A 20,400-nucleotide genomic window follows, 5' to 3' on the forward strand; every position below is an offset into this window, starting at 1 on the left:
ATTTTTAAAAACAATGCTGTTTTTTTCCTGATTTTTTCCTGATTTGTTTTTTTTTTTTTACAATTTTTACGCTTGACAGTTGATCATAGAAAATACCTACATGTAATAACAATGTCTTCACAGTTTTCCTGTGCTGCTTAAAATTCTTTAAGCCTGTACTTACACTGATGTATAATATCCAGTGACTAATTTTGCTAATAGCTAAATCTCTTTTATCCATTCATTAATGGCATGCATGTAACACACTGTCAAAGATCTCTTATACATGCAAGCAAATAGAAGATGCTTGTTAATTACTTTATTTCTTCAGTGCCAAACATCATCAATGACAGAAATGAAGCTATGCTTTAAGTACTAGCATCTGTATATTACTGCTGAATGTGGAATTTTAAAGTCACATCAGAAAAAATAAATAAATAAATAAATAAAAGCTTTAGTTTATGAAAATCAAATTGGCCAGCAATTAAGAGATACCCCAAATGCATGCACTCATTGTATGACTGATTGATTCCTTACTAACTGAAAGCTTCACAGGCAACAATTACTCTTTGGTTAATAGAAATCCATCCATCAAGGCAGATTGGTGTATGTGGATTGCAGTTTACATTAAATTGTGTTATCCATGGATCACATGCGTAGTATTTTATTGCACCACCAGAGGTCATACAAGAATTATAAATCCATGCAATGGAAAATTTGGTAATGATTCTATCTGCAAAACAGTAGAGTAAAATCTCATGCAATAAGTAAAAGGCAAGCAGAACAAATTCTAAAACAACAATAAGATAATTTTCACCAAATTATTAATTTTTTCCTGGGAAAGCACTCCCAGCCTGCATGATCTGCTATGAGCCACGTCCAAATATCCTCTCAACTGTACATTTCATGCTGAGGGCAGGAGAAGCCATATGCTGTGCTGTGGTACCTTCTGAATCATTATCAGTATCTGATGTACACTTGGAAGAAGGACAAGATCAGACTCTCCTTGGCATGGTGGGAAACATAATCAGATGATTTACGATGCATTGGATGGGATTACTGTGATCAAATAAACACTCTTGGCAACTCAGTGAAAAGTTTTAAAGCTGAGTTTAGCTGGACAAATTGCCACTAGTTCAGCAGATAGACACAAAATGACAGACACAAAAGATAATTTAATTTTAGAGAAAATGCAGCCTGAATTTGTGAAATGGGATCATTTCGTAAAGATCCTGTCCTGAATTTTCAACAGAATTCTCAGCTTGGTACACAGATACAATTCCTGGTATCTTGTGGGGTGATAATTCCTTCTTCAATTTCTGTTTGCTTTCATTAACTCTGCAGCAGGTAGAGGCTAGCGATCCAAAGTTTGAAAAAAATATAGGTGGGTAGAGGAAGCAGGGGAATTAATGCAGTACTGCCCTGTGGCAGTACAGGACTAGAAATGACTTGCTACCATGGGAAATAGTTGTGAAGAGCATAGTTTTGGGAGGAAGTATGAAGGAGATGACTATTTAGTATCTGCCATAAGGTATTCATGGCCTCTTACAGGAAGAGGTTGAGCATACGGTCTGAAGCCCACATTTCTCAGCTCCTTCCATTGCTGCCTCAAACCCCTTCCTTTGACGGGGTGATATTGCATCATGTGAAGGTTATTTCTGAGTAATTTCTCTATTTTCCCTGCTTTACTTGTAGTAGGGGAATGATAAGACCATAATTACTTGATACACAATAGCCTATCATTTATATCATTAAAAACTGCCTAATTATGTGCCTAGCTTACAGACTGTTATGACTTCAAAAGAACTCTGTAGTGTCCCTTGGGTAAACAAGCCTTCATTCACTCAGGTAAACATATCATTATAGAGCAAAGAATAACACCATGCAGAAACTGACCAGTATCACTTTGGCTTTCTTCTCAGATTTTAATTACGAATGCTATTTATCTCATTAATAATTTTTAATTCTTGTATTTTTCCTCCTAGGATCCTACAAAGCTTCTCAACAAAGGGCAAGTATATTTATTTCTATTTTACGCACAGAAGAACAGAACTAAAATCTTAAACTTTCCTGAGTAGTGAGCAGCCCCAAAAGACAAAGCTTATTTCAAACACACAGCCTGAAATAGCTTACCAAGCTAGTTTAATAAGTACAGTCCTCTATATCTTAAGGAAGGTCACAGAGCTACCCTTAAATGTCCTCTCTTTTATATAGTTGATATGTTAGCTTTCATTTAAGTTTGTTACTTCTTAAAGCTACATAAGCTGTACACATTAATCTATTTTCAAATGAGCATGAGAGGGGCAATCATTAAACATGTTCTCCCACTTAATTTTCTGAAGTACCTTCTCAGGACTGCAGACTCTCAGGCATTTATTTTTTACAGCAGATGGATGATCTTTTCTGTAAGTACCTGGTATTCAGAAAAGCTTAATTTGGTTGGATGAACTCTCTTTGTGACCTTGAAAAAGTTATTTAATACCTTTACACCTCCATTTCCCACACAGAAGACATGTTTTACTCTTGTGGCAGCTGGAGGAGGAAGACTAACTGGTAAAAATACAAAAGAACAAATAGACACAATGTCAAAATTATTACTCCTCTCCAAAGCCAATTTAGTCCAAACTATATTAAAAAAAAAAAAAAAAAAAAAAAAGAGAGAGAGAAGTAAAAGCCTGAGGAGGAGGATTGTTTTTTGAGAAGAGCAAGGGGTTGAAACAGATGGGAAGAGGGAGAATGTGGCACATCCTACAAGCCTTATGTCAGGACAAGGCTATAGATGGAGGTTGTGAATATTCCTCACTGCAAAGCTCTTGCAAGACCAACTAGAACAATTTAAAATGAATCCGCCACTTAATTGCAAATCTTCAAAATAATGAGGAAAGGAATCTTTAATATGATTGCTATTGCTTAAGCTTTCAGGCAAATATATATATTTTTTTTAATAATCACCAAGAAATGGAGATGCTTTCATAGGAATAACTGAAATGTGTGGATAGAAGGCTGTGCAAAGTGTTTGTAGAGGGTTCTTGTATTAGGAAGAAAGACACCGCTTAAATGAATTGCACAGCAAGGAAAAGAGCTCGCCTTTTGCATGGTATCACTGGGAAACATTAAAAAGTGTGTGTGATTCCAGAACAGACGGAAATAAAGAGGATTTATGCAACTTTTTGTATCCATACTCCACACAGCTTCAGGGACTAAAGGAAACTAAAAGGAGCTTAACCCATGGGAGATAAAATATTCTAAGCTAGTAGCATAGTATAGAGTTTGTCTGTCAGTGCCCACTCTACCTGGGCATCTTATCCCATTGCAGAACACCAGGGGCTGCTGGGAGCTTTTCTAGGATGCTGAGAGGAGTCACAACAGACACCAGAGGACTTTATGGCATGTCTTTGCTGCATCAGCAACAGTCTGAAAGGAGACACCCTTCACCTCCTCTGTGACCAAATCTGAATGTGATAAAATCATACCTAATTAGGCTAATTCATTCTGAACAATTTTCCCTAGTGAGTATGGAGACAAAAGAACAGTGAATGCTCTCATAACAGTTACTTCTATTCATTATTAAGCATGTCATGAATACGTGGATTGCTAGAGAAAGAAATCACAGGAGAAATGGGTGGTCTGATACAAGCACCTTCCTGATATCCTCTGAAATTCTTTCTTTCAGTCACTGAAAGTGTCAGGAATATCTAGCACAGTGCAATGTTAATCCATTCCCAACCTTTATTAAAATACGTAACCATTTTTAAAAATAAAATAACTTTGGCACCTGACACTTAAAATAATCTCCTCTGAAATCCGGATGTGTCTAAGAGTTTCAAATGCAACCAATTCTCCAGATACTGCTGCTAATAAATTATAGATGATACACACCTACACTTTTCAACAGCAGATTGCTGCAGCTTCTTCTGTGCCTATTTTTATTTTCCTTATTTCAAGGTCTAGTGTTCTTTGTTGTAGTTGTGAATCCCCACATAAATGTAACAGACTTGAGTAGAACTTAGGATATTAGACAAGTTCCAGGCAGCCAAAAAAAACATATTGTAGAGGTGAATCAATTAATGAAGCTTATTTTTCATGATGTTTAAAAGCATGCTGCATAATAAATTATCCCTCATAGTTTACCAGACTGTGGAGTAGCGTCTTTTGGCATGCAAGAATGAGTGACAGTTGAATTGCCCTCGGTAATTCAAAAAACAATTTCAATCCAGATTCAGTTCTCCGAATTTGCTGTGTCTCTGATTCATGCATATAGACACACTCAGCAGACTTAATACAGCCTTCCAGCTACATGAACTTAAATGCCTGCAAAATGAGCAGAAGAGTTCATGAGGATATTTTGCCATTTGTATGAACCTTCTGCCCGTCAGATTTGCTTAGGAGTAACTTAGAAGAGAAAGTTTAAGGTGGTTGACTTTTCCTATCAAAAGATTCATCTGGCGGCAGATGAATATTAAATAAGGTCCTAGAAGCACTAGCAGTAAGTTGCATTATTTGCCCATGCAGAGGGACTGCAAACGTATAACCATTCTGAAATATTTTAGTTCAAAGCCATTTTCATAGTAAGAAGGAAATGGACATTCCAAAGTTGTAATACTTGACACATTTCTGTAAAAGACTATTCAATCCCTTGTTTCAGGGCTAAAAATAATTTTCAACTCTTTGAGAGAAAGATGAGAACAAAAGCAGTGGAAAATTTCCACCTGTCTGCCATCAAAAGACTCCAGCACATCTTGAAGACTGAATGATACAATCAGGAGCAAGACACTAAGCTAGAATGACTTTATGATCTCAGTGTGGGAGAATATCTAATGCATATCAATAACCGTATAAAGAGGGTAGTTACATAATAAAGCAGACATGCAACTAGTTAATTTTTAAATGCTTTATTTTTTTATTTATTTATTTTTTCTCACATTGGTAGAATTACACCATTTCATTTGGCCATGCAAGTCCTCAAACATTGATGCGGTTTGTTTGATACCATTTATTTAGTGATCTGTTACAATTCCTCCACCACTGCCCTGTGTCTGTTTTCAGTGAAGTTAGCAGGTCTGTCTTGAGCTGTTGCAAGATCCTTTGGAGAATGAGATTTAAAAAATTTCTGGCAAAAGAAATAATTAAGACATGAATTACACAGCCACAAGTAGAAGTGCTTTGGATTGTATTCTGCAGCCTCATAAATGCAATTTCACTGGTAAACGTTCACCACAGAGGAGAGCTCTGCATGAACAGAGGGGTGTGGGATCTCTAGGGTGGAGATCTGATTCCAGATGTTGAAGCCTATAGACAGGCTTTGTATAGATAGGCTGTTGATCTACATTTCTGATGCCTAACTGCACTGTCATCATATGTAACAACACCAGCACTTGTACTGCTTTTAATAGTTAAGTGTTGCTAAGGCCTTTTAACCAATCCTAACTTAAAACTTTATTTTCATGAAGTTCCTCACTAGGTAAAATAAGATTCCTTTCTTGGTAGACTAGTAACACTTACTCTATAACAAAAAAATGTCTGTGGGAAGATGAAGCTTCATGCTAGACAAAACTGGAAGAGAACAATCCTGAAGAAACAAAATGGGTAGGCTTTAATTTTTTAGACACTGCGAAAGGCACTACATTCATTTGCAATGTGTTATATACATTTAGGCTGCTATGGTGATTAAGATTCAAATATAAAGACTAAATAAAAACAAAGATCTTAGTGATAGTTTCATTTCGTTTTGTTTGTTTGTTTGTTTTACTTTTCTTTGAGTAATAATCCATCAGTGAAAGGTCTGAAACTTTTTTTTTTTTTTTTTTTTTAATGTGATAGAGACTCATATGGGTTTCTGTATGCAACAGATGTCCTCAACTGTATGAAATACTCAGGTATTGTCTGTTCTATTAGGAAGAGTTCCACCAGAAAAACTGGTAAAGATCATTGACCAACCTGATATAATGTTTATTGTAAAAACTATTTACATGTTGCTACTTGGGGATGGTCTGGGAATTGGTCAATGGGTGGTAAACAATTACATTGTACATCACTTGATTTGTATAATCTTTTATCATCAGCAGCACCATTATTGTTATTATTTCTTGTTGTTGTTATTATTATTATCATTATACCTTCCTCTTCTATCCCATTAAACTATCTTTATCTCAACCCATGAATTTTTACCTTCTTTTTTTTTTTTTTTTTTTCTGGTCTTTCCCCCATTCCCCAATTCCACTGGGGGGAGGAGGAAGTTTGAGCAGCTGTGTGGTGCAGCTTGAGTGCTGTGTGCCTGCTGTGTTAAACCACAACAGTTGACTTCATTTTCTGAGTACTTAAACAGCCAAAATGAAATGTTCTATTCTTCAATAAAATATATTAAGCTTCATATTTTATTTTATTTTATTTTATTTTATTTTATTTTATTTTATTTTATTTTATTTTATTTTATTTTATTTTATTTTATTTTATTTATTTTATTTTATTTTATTTTATTTTAATTATTTTATTTTTCTAATTTATTTATTTCAGTGGACTTGTGAACTAAACCAAAAACTATTTTGGAATGATTAAAATTAATTTTTAGTGGAAAGTTTTCCTGCATGTTTTCTTTTAATTTAATCATTAAACATGTACACCCAGGTTTTAAATCTGTGTTGTTCATCTGAGTTAAAATATGAGAAAAATGATTTAAAGCAATTGAAAAAAACCTGCAGAACCAATATTGTGTATGTATTCCTTTTTAGGACAGTTTGTTTACAGGATGATAGCAGTTATTGACTTCATCAGGCATCCCAAAGACCAAGGAGGTTGATTTCCAACATTCTGATTTAACTGTGAAAGCTCTAGCAAAATACCACACTATAAATAAGAAATCTCATTCAAAAGTTGATTTTACTTGATCTTGCTTACCTGATTTTGTTTGACAGCAACAACCCTGTCAGTAAGCAAAGGATGGATAGAAAGAATATGTCTTCTTAGACTGAAGTAAGGGTTTTGGATGATACACTTGTCTTCCTCTTTGCAGAACCCCTCCTACTCCTTAGGTAGTCTAACTTGGATACATGTTATTGTTACATTTTTACTCTGAAGGAAACAAAGCCAAATATAAATCTGGACTTTCAATGGTAATGGATTTTCTCAGCCATTTCCAGAAGAGGAAGACAGAAATAAAGGGGGTATTTTTTGTTTTGTTTTGTTTTTCCAACACAGACAAGCTGTCAAACTCAGTTTCTTATTACCAGAGATAGGAGTGAAAGCGTTAATAGTGATTCCAAAATCCCAACACCAAGAATAAGGATGGTGTTGTGAAGCTCTGCATCATGCACTACATGTATCACGTACCTCCTACAGAGTCTGCTGTGTGATCTGAGCTGTGAAGGCATGAAATAGCGCTGTATTGAAGCCAAGCAGAAAAGTGAGGACATGGCTTTCTGATGTGAAGTTATTATCACAAGGGCAGCTGTATGTTAGTATGATTGCTTGGCTATATGAGTAGCTTTCTCACAGTCAGAAACTCAGAGAGAGAGCATGACTGTTTGTCTGCATGAAGATGTGCCTAAATTTCCAGCATTTCAGCATCTCATACTCTCATACTTCCACATTTCTTATTCTGTAGTAAAATTTTTTTTCTATTATTTAATATTCTATTTATCTATTATTCTATGATTATTTATCCTATTATTTATTTGTTTATTTTTTCTGTCACATGCTTTAATACATTGCACTACAACATATGTAAAGTAATGCATTGTCTCAATTTGGAATTGAGTTACTACATGAATTAACAACTGCTTACAATCTAAATGCCAGGTACCTCCAACTGTCAGGGCAACTGTGCTGCTTAGATCAGCTCACCTAAGTGTACTACTTCCTTTAGAAGACCAGACCTCCTTTGCAAGATATATAGAGAAAAAAAGAACAGAGGCCAGACCATAGCTCAGACTAAATTTCTTTCTGTTATTCCAGAAGCCTGGGCCAACCACACTTCCTCAAGCAACTTCAGGTTCGGAAGAAACCCTGTCCTGTTTTGACTTACGTCAGGGATGGCCCAGCCTGTGCACTGGCAGACAAAACTGCTGTATACATCTTTGCATGCCTTGCCTGTACAAAGTCTCTGCTGTTAAGAACATCTGCTGCCTCTGTAGATTTTTTTTTCATCTTTTTTTTGTTGCTAGGTTTGGCAAACATGATGTATACAGTGGGTTAGGGGACTATGTTACATGCCAACAAAGTGTGCAAGAATCGTCTAAATATATTGCTATCTGAAGATATATACTGTCTGCCCTATTATTAGTATTTAGCACTGCAGTATTAAAAAGATATTTGGATCTCAAGATATAAATGATGACTCCTGTAAAACTAGTAGTTAAAATAGGCCATATATACTGTTTCAAAACCAGAGTCTTTTAGATATTTAATCAGCTCTTATAAATGACATTTGAAGTGCATATTAATCCTCTCAAATCTTCCCTGCCACTTATTTACATAATTAATTATTTGTATATGTTAGTGACAGTTGCATATTAAGTGCTATCCCAGCTTTGAAAGAAAGATGGTCTGAGGACCCAGAGTCCAAAGCAAGGTAAGTTGCTAGGGCAAAATGAATAACAAATGGGAATTAAAAACATATGTATGTACGTGTGTATGAATATATGAGTTCGCTGGTTCAGTCAAGGCTGCAGCACAATATAATGGATTTTGCTTAAATAAGTGAAAAATGTTTTAGAAATGTAATTATTCTACTCCTGAGTAAGGCTGTTTTTCATTTTAGTGTTTAGATTCAGTCTTTAGGGAAAATCTGAGTTGCTGCACTTTCTTGTAGGCAAGTAATGAACAAACTTGAATATGCTGCTGGAATAAGTTTTGTGTTTGATGTGAGCTTTAACATGAGCAGGTCTCCACTTTTCACTTTGTTTTTCAAATTTTTAAAAATTACAATTAAATAGTTCAGAATTCGAAGAAGCACAAAACAGGAAAACTTCACAGCATTTTACCCCAAGAACCTCATATATTAGAGAACACTTTTCAAAAAGAGTGGTCCCGGAGCAGACCACTTTTCATCAATTCCCACATTCTTGCATGGTCTCTGTGCACTTAGTAGTACTTAGTAAACTTCCCTGTGCATCTAAGAGCATTAAGCTGACAAGAGCTTCTGTTTCCAAGACATGTTTTTAATCACATGGGTCTTCCATGTACAGTTAATAAAACATACACCGAATTGCTTTTCTTTTTCTCAGCTGGTTGTCTTTATTTCCTCCCTTGCCTGTGCTATCTCCATATCTGAGTAGGACTTTTCAGCCTTCTTGTGCTGGTATTATTAGCAAGGTTATTCTAAGCCCTGGTGGATAGCCCTTTTCTGATTTCAGCTGTGACTACTCTGTTCTCTCATAGCTGCAACAAAAGTTCAATGGCAGCCTGTTCCTGCCTTTTGGCTGGGACATATGATAAGGAAAAAAATAAAAATAAAAAAAAATAAAAAAGACTTAAAAGTGCTCATTATGTTCTTGTATGATTATCCATTTCTTTGCATCATGAAGGCAAAAGAATAATCTCCAAACTCTCCCTTTGCATGTGGCTTGAATGATGCTTTATAGAATACAAGTCTGGCAAACCTGTGTTTAAGTTTCTGTCCTTGCTTAACAGTTATTTTAGTATAAGATCTGCTGAACAAAGAAATTTAACTCCTGATCCACCCCGGCATATGTCATCTGATTCAGAATGAATCAGACAAGCCAACAGCCAGGCAGAGAGATGTTGAAAGCTATCTGTTCAGCTGTGCCAAGGAGAAGACAGCATTTCATACCTCAACTAAATGTAGCCCCAAGTTGTCTGCATTTGTGAGATAGTCACAGCCTGAAATCTTCTTGCAGGCTTGGATTCTGAAGGCACCTCTTCATAACGACAACTCTGAGAAGTAGATGTTTAAAATGTTTTTCTATAAGCAAACAAACAAATAAGCAAATAAATAGAGTGACTAAACTGTGGTTTTGAGGAAGATTGACTGATGTATACAAATAGCAGTTTTTTGCATCTGGGTTGCAAATTTTCAAAAAATTTATACAGTCTGAAACCCAAAGATGCTGTCTTAGAGTATGAACAGCAGATGATCTAATTTCCTTCTCCTGCCTACTCTTCTCTTTGGACTTACTACTTTCATTGTTTCATCTATACCTTATTTTTCCTCTTTCTCTGCATATTTGATTATTTTTATTTAATAACTTTTTTTTTTTTTCCTTCAAGAACCATATTCTTTTCTGGACAGTTTAGTTTATAGTTAATTCTAGACACAAAGTTGCTTTGGCAGGGGTGGTTTGTGTGCACCCATGCAATAATGGGACTAAACAACTCATTTTACATCAGTGGGACTTTACTTCATGTTAATTTCTGTAGATAATTCCTGTAGATGACTGAGACAGCAGATAAATTGTGAAATGTCCCTATCCAGCCCAGTTTTCAAAGTGGATAAAATTACACAGATCCTCTTCATTGCTTAGGAGTTGATCTAATTTATGATAACAAATTGCCCCATAACTAATTAGCAATATGTATGCTGAGAGGTAATAAACTGAAGTTTATATAGAAAAGACTATAGTGCTATAAAATTTAAACAATAATAGGAAAGTGTTTTATTATGGAAGATAAAGCTTTTTTATGCTTTGAAATCAGACCTAAAAGATGTTGTTTTCTGTATGTTGCTGGAGTATTTTTAACAAAATATTATTACTACAGACCCTGTTGACCTTAGCTTCTGCTATATACCTTCATTAATTTCATCCTACTTGGAAGTCTGTAGGACTTCTCTGTAAAAGTACATTTTAAGTTCAAAACTCAGAAATGCCTGCTTGTGTGACCTCTACAAACGTCAACCTTATCTATTAAAATCTATAGATGATTCTGTGGTCCTCAGTGAACTATGACTGACATCCCAATGAATATTAAAATTATAAAATTTAATTTAATTTAATTTAATGACATTACAATTCTGAACTTAAATATGTGTAAACCTGTTAGATACATACCATTGATATAAGAAAAATATGAGTGTTTATGTCATAAAACTGTAGAATGCACATACGTGAAAGAACATTAGACCGTCTCTTTTGTGTCTGTGCAGATAATTTTCTGATCAACACAATAGGGAATTGTCCAGTCTAACTTTAAATATCTCAGCTGGTGAGACAAACACATACTTCTTTGAATAAGTTGTTCCAGAAGATAATGTTGATTTTTCAATTAATTAATTACTCTTAATTCCTTCTGTGTCACTGCTTTGTATTCTTTTTTCTACCCAAAATACAATCTAATAAACCTGTCTCTACATAAAATAATATTCTTATATAGTTGACAAAGAAAATCCTTACAAAAAAGTCTCTACCATAAGAAATCCAACATTATTAGCTATAAATGAAGTTTCCTCCAATGCAAATTCAATAGTAGTTTCCTGTTGGTGATAAAGACTTAAGTGACATCAATCCAGTTCCTGTGGTCTTGTGGTGCCTTACTATTTTTTCAGCCACTGCAGTCTCTCAGCTTCTATTGGTATTATAACAGTGCTCAAACTCAATGTTTCAAGTTCAGAACCTGAATTTCCATAGATGCAGAAGTACAGCTGATCAACAATAGCTTCCCAGCGAACAGGAGCATGCATCCAGGCTGAGCTGGGAACTCACAGGAAACTGGGAAGGGGGAGTAATGACAGCTCACAGAGGTTTACCACTTCTGCCAGAAGGAAAAAACTGTTTGATATTGTGTCTTCTCCACAAGCAGCCAGCCTTTATTTGCAGGACCTATGGAATAAAAATGCCTACAAATACCAATATGTCTGATTCTTCATGTGAGAAATTCTGCACGCAATTGGAGAAGTCTTATCTGGTTACAGACAAAGTTCAGAAACTGTGGTTTTCAAACTTTCTGAAATGCAAATCAGAAACATCATGTTCCTAGACATTCAGTCATTTTTACTGCTCATTGGCGAATTTTGTTTGGTTTGTTGATTGACTTCTGAAGTGAGTTTTCTGCGCTGAATGAAATATTCCTCATGAAACTGCTACAGGATCATTGTTGGTTTTTGCATGTCCTTTTTCATTTTTAACAAATGCAAGCTACATTTTAATGGAGTTGTTCCTGCTCTGCCACATGAAACATGTAACCCATTAACTGTACATTAATATTTTTTCAGCATTTTCAACTTTATTCCTTTCCAAGTTTCTGTTGATATGTACTTTATTTGTATTCACATTACACTCTTTTCAGTATAACAGCCTGCAGCTAACAGTCATTTTGCTAGTCTTCCAGCCTTACCAACCTTCCCAATGCCTCTGTTTCATATGTCAGTCTTCACTGATGCTTGCTTGCTATGTTTCTGGGTCATTAATGAAGATGTGGACTAAAACTTGACATAATATTGATTTTGTCAGTGATTTCCTTGAAACGTCTCCAACCTGATTCATTGACAGTTCATATTTTTCTTGTTTATCTATCAACAAATCATGACAAATTATTTTTCTTCCTTTCTAGTTAGATAAATTACTTGTATGTTTCAGTAGCAATGGCATACTGGAGCTGGGGATGTCTAATTCATTTCTCCCAGTGGAAGTTTAATTTGAATAGCCAGAAGAACAGACTTTCTTCATTGGAATAAAATGACATAAACTGTAAATAGGTGTAACAGTGTGGTATAGAAATTACGTCAAAATGGAAACCAAGCACCACCAGAATACTTGCATATTCTGTGTGTGTTTCCACAGGTGTAAAGATATCTCTTCCCCTGCCAATAGTTGTGGAGCCCAAATAAGTTAAGTTTAGAGGCTCTTGTTCTATTGGGTTGATACTTATCAGTGCAACATTGAATTTAGACACTTTTTCTGAATAACCTAGAGGAGTATTCCTGAGCTCTACCAGTGATTTATTTATTACTGTACAAAACACGGTGAGAAGGGTGGGTAAGACATAACTTAGACACTCTCCTTTTAGCACCCTGTGCTATGTGGTCTATTCCAGTAACATACATAAAAAGAACTGCGATATAGTAAAATTCTTCCACAACATGGATTTTTTTCAGATCTTCTGTTGTGGTTTAACCCAGCCTGCAGCTAAGCACCACACAGCCATCCACTCACCCTACCGCTCCTCAGTGGGATGGGGGAGAGAATTGGGAAAAAATGAAAGCTTGTGGGATGAGATAAAGACAATTTTTTAAGACAAGAAAGAAAGAAAAAATATAATAATAATGACAATAGCACTACTACTAATAAGATGTACAAACAAGTAATGCACAATGCAATTGCTCACCACCCCCTGACCAATGACCAGACTATCCCCGAGCAGCAGTTCCACCCCAGCTCCTGGCCAGCCTCCCCATATTAATTGTTCATCATGATGCCATATGCTATGGAATACCCCTTTGGCCACTTTGGATCAGCTGTCCCGTCTCTGTCCCCCTCCCAGCTCCTGATATTAAGTCTACCAGAGGGGGTGCCCCGCTAGACCTGCTGTTCATGAACAGAGAAGGACTGGTGGGAGACGTGGTTGTAGGGAGTTGTCTTGGGCAGAGTGACCATGACATGGTAGAGTTCTCTATTCTTGGTGAAGTCAGGAGGGGAGGTCAGTAAAACTGCTACCTTGGACATCCGGAGGACAGACTTTGAATTGTTCAGGACACTGGTAGGTAGGGTCCCTTCGGAGTCAGTCCTCAAGGGCATAGGGGCCCAGAAAGGCTGGATGATCCTCAAGGAAGTCTTAAGGGTGCAGGATCAGGCTGTCCCTGTGCTGTAAGGCGAGCTGGTGGGGAAGAAAACCAGCATGACTGAACAGGGAACTTTTGCTGTGTGTCTGGGAGAAAAAGAGTTTTTGTCCAGTGGAAGAAGGGGCAGGCAACTCGGGGAGAGTACAAGGAATTTGCCAGCATATGCAGGGAAAAAATCATGAAGGCCAAAGCCCAGTATGAACTCAGCCTGACCACTATGATTAAGGATAACAAAAAAAATGTTTTTATAAATATATTAATAGCAAGAAGAGGGCCAAAGAGAATCTCCATGCTTTACTGGATGCAGGGGGGGACATGACTACAGAGGATAAGAAAAAGGCTGAGGTTCTTAATGCCTTCTTTACATCTGTCTTTACTAGGCAGACCACTTATCCTCAGGGTACTCAGCCTCCCAACGTGGAAGTGTGGGACGGGGAGTAGAAGAAACCCCCCCACAGTTCAGGCGGAACAGTTGGAGACCTGCTACTCCACCTGGACTGTCACAATATTAGTAAGTTTGTGTTTCATCTATATTATTCTCATTTGAAATCTAAAACACTGCACCATACCAACTACTAGGAGAAATATTAACTTTATCCTAGCTGAAACCAGGACATCTTCATACTGAACCCAATAAATCTCCACAAAAGCTGTGTAACACTTTCACTTGCCCAGTAAACTTTGATGTTAACTGACTCCAGAAATAATGTTCCCTGATTATTTTATTTTATTTTATTTTATTTTATTTTTATTTTATTTTATTTTATTTTATTTTATTTTATTTTATTTTATTTTATTTTATTTTATTTATTTTATTTTATGTTATGTTATTTTATGTTATGTTATTTTATTTTATTTTTCATACTAGGTTAATAATTACCTTTGGCTAACCAGTAGGTTTTGTATTTCAAAAATCAATTATTTTATTTAACATTAAGATTTATTTTTTTGTTCCTTCTATTTTGAAATGCCTAGGTTTGTTTCAGCCCTATGTTTGTTGCTCCTTGGAGAGGCAGCCAAATTAAACTTATCCTTCTCGAAGATTTTCACGGACCTAGTGAGAGATGTTATTTCCACCTCAAATGCATCTTTTGAAGCAGGTGAAAACAGAGTTAATTCAGATGTAGGAGGAGGTTTGGTTTTTAAAAATACTAAATTAAAAAGAAGCAGAGAATTTATTTTCTTTGCTGTGTAAAATCAAAAGCCATGTTGACCTTGGCACTTTGATATGGAGTGTAGAATAAGCAGGCCAGTTATTGCAGCAAAATAAACATCTGGGGAATAACTTTGTATTAAAAAATTAAAATAAAATTGCAGAATGATTATTTTCTCTATTAAGTTAGTTACCCCAGTCTGGGGAGTTAACATGAATAAATATGACATTAAATTTTAGTACATTATCAGACCCCACTATATAATGAAAAATCTTTAGTGGGAGCCTTAATCGTATGATAGATTTTCTAGACAGAATCATAGAAATTTAGAATCATTTATGTTGGAAAAGTCACTTAAGATCATCAAGTCCAATTATCAGCCTGACCTACTAATCCCATCACTAAACCGTGTTCCTTAGTCCTCCATGTCTCTTAATTACCTCCTGGGGTGGAGAGTCCACCACTTCCCTGGGCAGCCCATTCTAATTCTTGACCAACATCTCTGTGAAGAAGTTCTTCCTAATGTCCAACCTAAACCTCCTCTGGCACAACTTGAGGCTATTTCCTCATGTCCTATCACTTTTCACTTGAGAAAAAAAAACAACACACTCCTTGCTGCAATCTCCTTTCAAGTAGTAGTAGAGAGCAATGAGCTCTCCTCTCAGCCTTCTCTTCTACAGACTAAAAATCCTAATTCCCTCAGCTGCTCCTCATAAGTCTTGTTTCCTAGTCTCTTCACCAGCTTTTTTATTCTTCTTTACACATGCAACTCAATATCCTCTTATAAGGACAAAACTGAACACAGATTCCAGGTGTGGTGTCACCAGGTCACAGGGGAACAATCACTAGCCTAGTCTTGTTGGCCACGCTATTTCTAAGGCAGGCCAGGATGCCACTGATCTTGGCCAGCTGGGAAAACTGCTGGCCCATGTTCAGCCAGATGTTGACACACAGTTCCTTTTCTGTTGGGAAACTTTCCAGACACTCTTCCCTAAGCCTATACCACTGGACGGGGTTGTTATGGCCCAAGTGCAGCACCTGGCATTTCTTACTGAATTCCATGCAAATGGACTTGGCCTATCAATCCGGCCTATCAATCCAACCTATCCAGGTCCCTCTGCAAAGCCTTCAAACCCTCAAGCACATCAGCAGTCCTAACCTAACTTGATCTTGTTTGTGAACTTGCTAAGAGTGCATTTGAACCCCTTAACAAGAATGTTGATAAAAATGTTAAACAAACTGGACCCAGACTGCGCTCTAGGAGATGTCACTGGTGACCAGCTGCCAATTAGACTGAACTCCATTCACTAGGATTCCAAGCTCGTCCCATCACCAGTAAGTTCCATCCAGCCCATTCTTCACCAGTAAGACATACATATGTCCAAGCCATGAGCAGCCAGTTCTAGGAGAATACTGTGGGAAACAATGTCAAACACTTTACTAAAACAGCTAGACAACATCCACAGCCTTTCCCTCATCTACCAAAGAGCTCATCTTGTCACAGAGGGAGATCAGTTAGTCAGGCAGGACTTGTCTTTCATAACCCATGCTTGGTGATCAGAGCTTCATATTCCTTCTTACAATAAGAGAATTCCATGAATAATCTCTCATCCTGACCCTGGGAAATAGGCCATATATACCCTCCTATACTCCATGTTATTTCTTTAAGTGCTCTTATCTCAGAGTTACAAAAAACTGCTTTCTTTGGATTCTATGATTGTACAAAATCACAAAAGCATCCTGGATAAATAAGAGCATGCTTTTCTGAGCTTTTGCAATACCATCTCCAGCTGACTGTAAGTACCTATCAAGCCAAAACCACATTTCTGCCACTTTTACACTTATGATAATGTTATAAAGCAGAGGGCAAAGAAACCAGCAAAAGAAAACAGTTTGGTGATCAGTCTTCATTTCTTGGAACTTTTGGAGAGAGTTTTGCACAAAACTCCAAAAATATTAGAACTTCTGATTAGTTTATTCTCACTAAAACTTCTGAATACCATTTTAGTTTTAATGGCCATTCCACAATCTAGTTTGTATTTTCAGATTTAATTCTGAATAAGAACGCTTTGCCAAGCCACAGGTCAGATGACTCTTTTTTTCCAAATTGTAATGCAAAGAACCCCTTGACACACACAGAAATAACGAAAGTAGTACATTCAAATATTTTTAAATGTTTGAGAGAGAATACATATATATATATGTAATATATATATATTTTTTTTTTTTTCTTACTGCCGAGAGTGTCATTTGCCAACAATAACAGTTTTTGATAAATCTAAGACAAAATGTCCAAGCAGGATTTTTTTTATTATAATTTTTTTTTTTTTAATTAATGATTTTAAGACTGAAATTATCTGGCTGTCCTTTTAAACTATTATTTCCATATGTCAGTCAAAGAATTTGTAGCATGCAGGCAGCAAACTTAGGGTCAGTTATATACAGATTGATTTTCCACTTCCCAAGCAAGAGTCACCTTATTCTAAAAATAGTAGAAGTAGCTTTCAAGGACAGGTTGAGTTGCATGAGAACAAAGATATTATTCCATGTACCACTGCTTAGTTCAGTTACAAAAGGAACTTCAGAAACAAACACAGACACATAAGGACCTTCTGGAAGCCAATGAAAAGACTTAATCAATTCAATGAATTATAAAACCACACACAAGTGTTTCCTATATATTTAGTATTACTTCTGAATGCATCTAATTTAGAAGGTCTGCAGAAAATGCAGAGACATTTAAATGTTTTAAAAGCCAGAAAGAAAAAAGGAGCACAATGTACAGGATATACATATATATATATATATATATATATATATATTAGAAAGCACTGTAATTATACTGTGGTTATTCATTAATAAATTCAAAGATCAGTAACTTGATTATTACTACCTGCTGGCATGCCTTTTACCTTTAATTTTAGTCTTCACATTTTGATTCTAAATTTTATTGACCCTGGAATTATTCCCATTCATACGTTGTACAGTCTACTTGTGTGAATAATGATAATTTACAGGTGTGAAAAGGAGAACTATAATTGTCCTGTAATGATAATTTAAGGACACTTCAACTGCAGTAAACTCATACGTTGCAGATCAGAATTAAGTGAATAATGAATGAAAATCAGAAAAAAAGGGAAAAATTCCTTTCTACACAACTTACTTCCCTTGGTTATTTTATTCTATTTTTTTTCCCATTATTCTATTTTTTTTCCCCATTCTTTTACTGATTGACATTGAAAGAGTGATTAAAGGCCTCTTACTAGAATAGTCTGTATTTTAAAAATCTATTAGGAGAAAGAATTTAGATATATAAATTTCAAAGACATACAGGACCTAAAATTTGCATAAACATTCCTGTTTATTTTGTAAAGATTATATACAGGTCAATACAGACTGGTCCAGGCAAAAGAAAAAAAAAAAAAACATTTTAAAGGGATATCACTTCATAATCTACACAAGGTCCAAGAACATTACACATGGTGCTAAGATACCTTATTTTAAGGCACTTGCTCCAGACCCTTACTACACTTAGGAAGCTTTTATTGATGTTGAATCTTTATCTCCCTTCTAATTTAAACCCTTTTGTTTGTTTGTTTTAAATCCAGTACACACTGAGAACAATTTGCTACCTTCTTCTTTCATCTCAATTAAGGGTTCCTTCTTCCAGACTCAAGAACCCCAGTTCCTTTATTTTTTTTTTTCTCAGAAGGCATCTTTTCTAGGTCTCTGTTAATTTTTATATCTTAAATCTCACCAGTATTATTTAGTCTGGACAAATGTTTTCCTATATTGTATTGGTTTACTGCTTTGTACATGTCTCTTTATACGGTATTTGACCATTTTGCAATGATATACTGATGACTAAAGCACAACAGGTGAGCCTTAGCAGCTACAAGTTATTTTCTGCAGAACTGCTTCTCATTCCTCGTCAGTGCAGCTGATTATTTCTACCTGTTTCACATGAGCTACTTTTTATTTCTCTTATCTGACAAGGTCATTAGGTATACTTATCTTGTCTTGTAAAATACATACATTTGCTGATGTGGTATGACCTGAAAATGTAGCAATCTTTTTCTCCATCAGACAAATCACTAATGGAAACATTGAGTAGTATTAGATTTGGGACAGGCTCTGTAAGATCTTGCAACATGCCTCCAGTCTGACTCTTTGAGGAGTGAATCACCTCTAATTGCAGTTGTACCTATTGAATGTTTTATTGTAATTCTTGTTACTCATCCATTTGTATCTTGCTGATTTTCCAGCTATTTTCTCTTCTTTTTCTCTTACTGAGCTCTTTCATTTTGTCATGTAAGTTGCCTTCCATCTCCATATTCTTGACTGGTTCATCTTTACTTATCAGAATCAAATGCAGAAAAGCCCCAACCATAACTATGATCTTTTGATGAAGCTGTGTTGTGTTTGCACAGTGTCTGGTACACTGAGAAAGGCTCATGAGTGCTATAAAAAAAGTATGAAGAAGAACATTATTCTGAATTTGATGCAGATTATGTGCATAATTTCAGCTGGTAAATGTTAATCCAAAAGTTTAAGACACATTAGTTATTTTCTCTAAAAAGGAGTTGTATTTGTTCAAAGACTACCTTTGTGAGGGTTTTCAAAAATCATCTTGTTTTATCTGTCAGATATTCTTTAGTGAAACAAAATAAAAACTATTATTAAACTTATTATTTCTCTAATGGTTCTATATCTCCTAAGTTATTTTCCAAGCAGCAATGTCAGTGACATTTGCCATGAAGAAATGTTTGTATTGTTCCTTGGATCCCTATTCTAAAAAGATGCACTAACGACACTTGCCTTAAGAAAACATTATAAAAATCAACTTCATGTCATCACACTTGATGTGAATGTGTAAATTCAGTTTTATTTCCTCTTAAGAAAAAAAAAATTGTTAAAATTTGAGGCTTCCAAAACAAGAAGTTAAGAAACACTCATTAAAATCTCTGTACCTCCAATGTCATATTAATATTTGCTGGTCTATTTTCAAAAGCCTTTCATTCTATTTTCCTATTTTCTTTTTTTCCCTCTCTCTCTCTCTTTTTTTTTTTTTTCTTTTTCTTTTATCCAAACCACATATCCACAGCACACAACTCAGGTTGAGGAAATATCTCAGCAGAATGAGATTTGGAGTTGCAAACAACCACAGTAAAGAGACTGGTGATCACTTGTGAAATATTTCAGCAAAACAAAAGGGAAGGTGGAAAGGTCCATGTTTAATTATTTGTTAATTACAAAAGTACCCAGCTATCTCATGGATATTTCTAAAGTATTTCTACTGAAAGGCAGAAAGTGCAAACAATGTATTGCTATAAATACAAGGTTGAAGAAAGATTAGAGAGAGGTGAATTACCAGTTTAAAGATGATTTGGGGTTTCAAATTTCTGTAAGTCCCTGAAAATTTAATGAACTAAAACCAAAGATAAAATAAATGTTTCTGAAAATTATGATGGTCTGTGGCCAGATTCTGAGAAAAGATTAAACTGTTTTAACCACTTACATCATTAAAATATTAAAAAT

The sequence above is a fragment of the Anser brachyrhynchus genome (assembly GCF_964034855.1).
Source record: "Anser brachyrhynchus genome assembly, chromosome: Z".
Lineage (NCBI taxonomy): Eukaryota > Metazoa > Chordata > Aves > Anseriformes > Anatidae > Anser > Anser brachyrhynchus.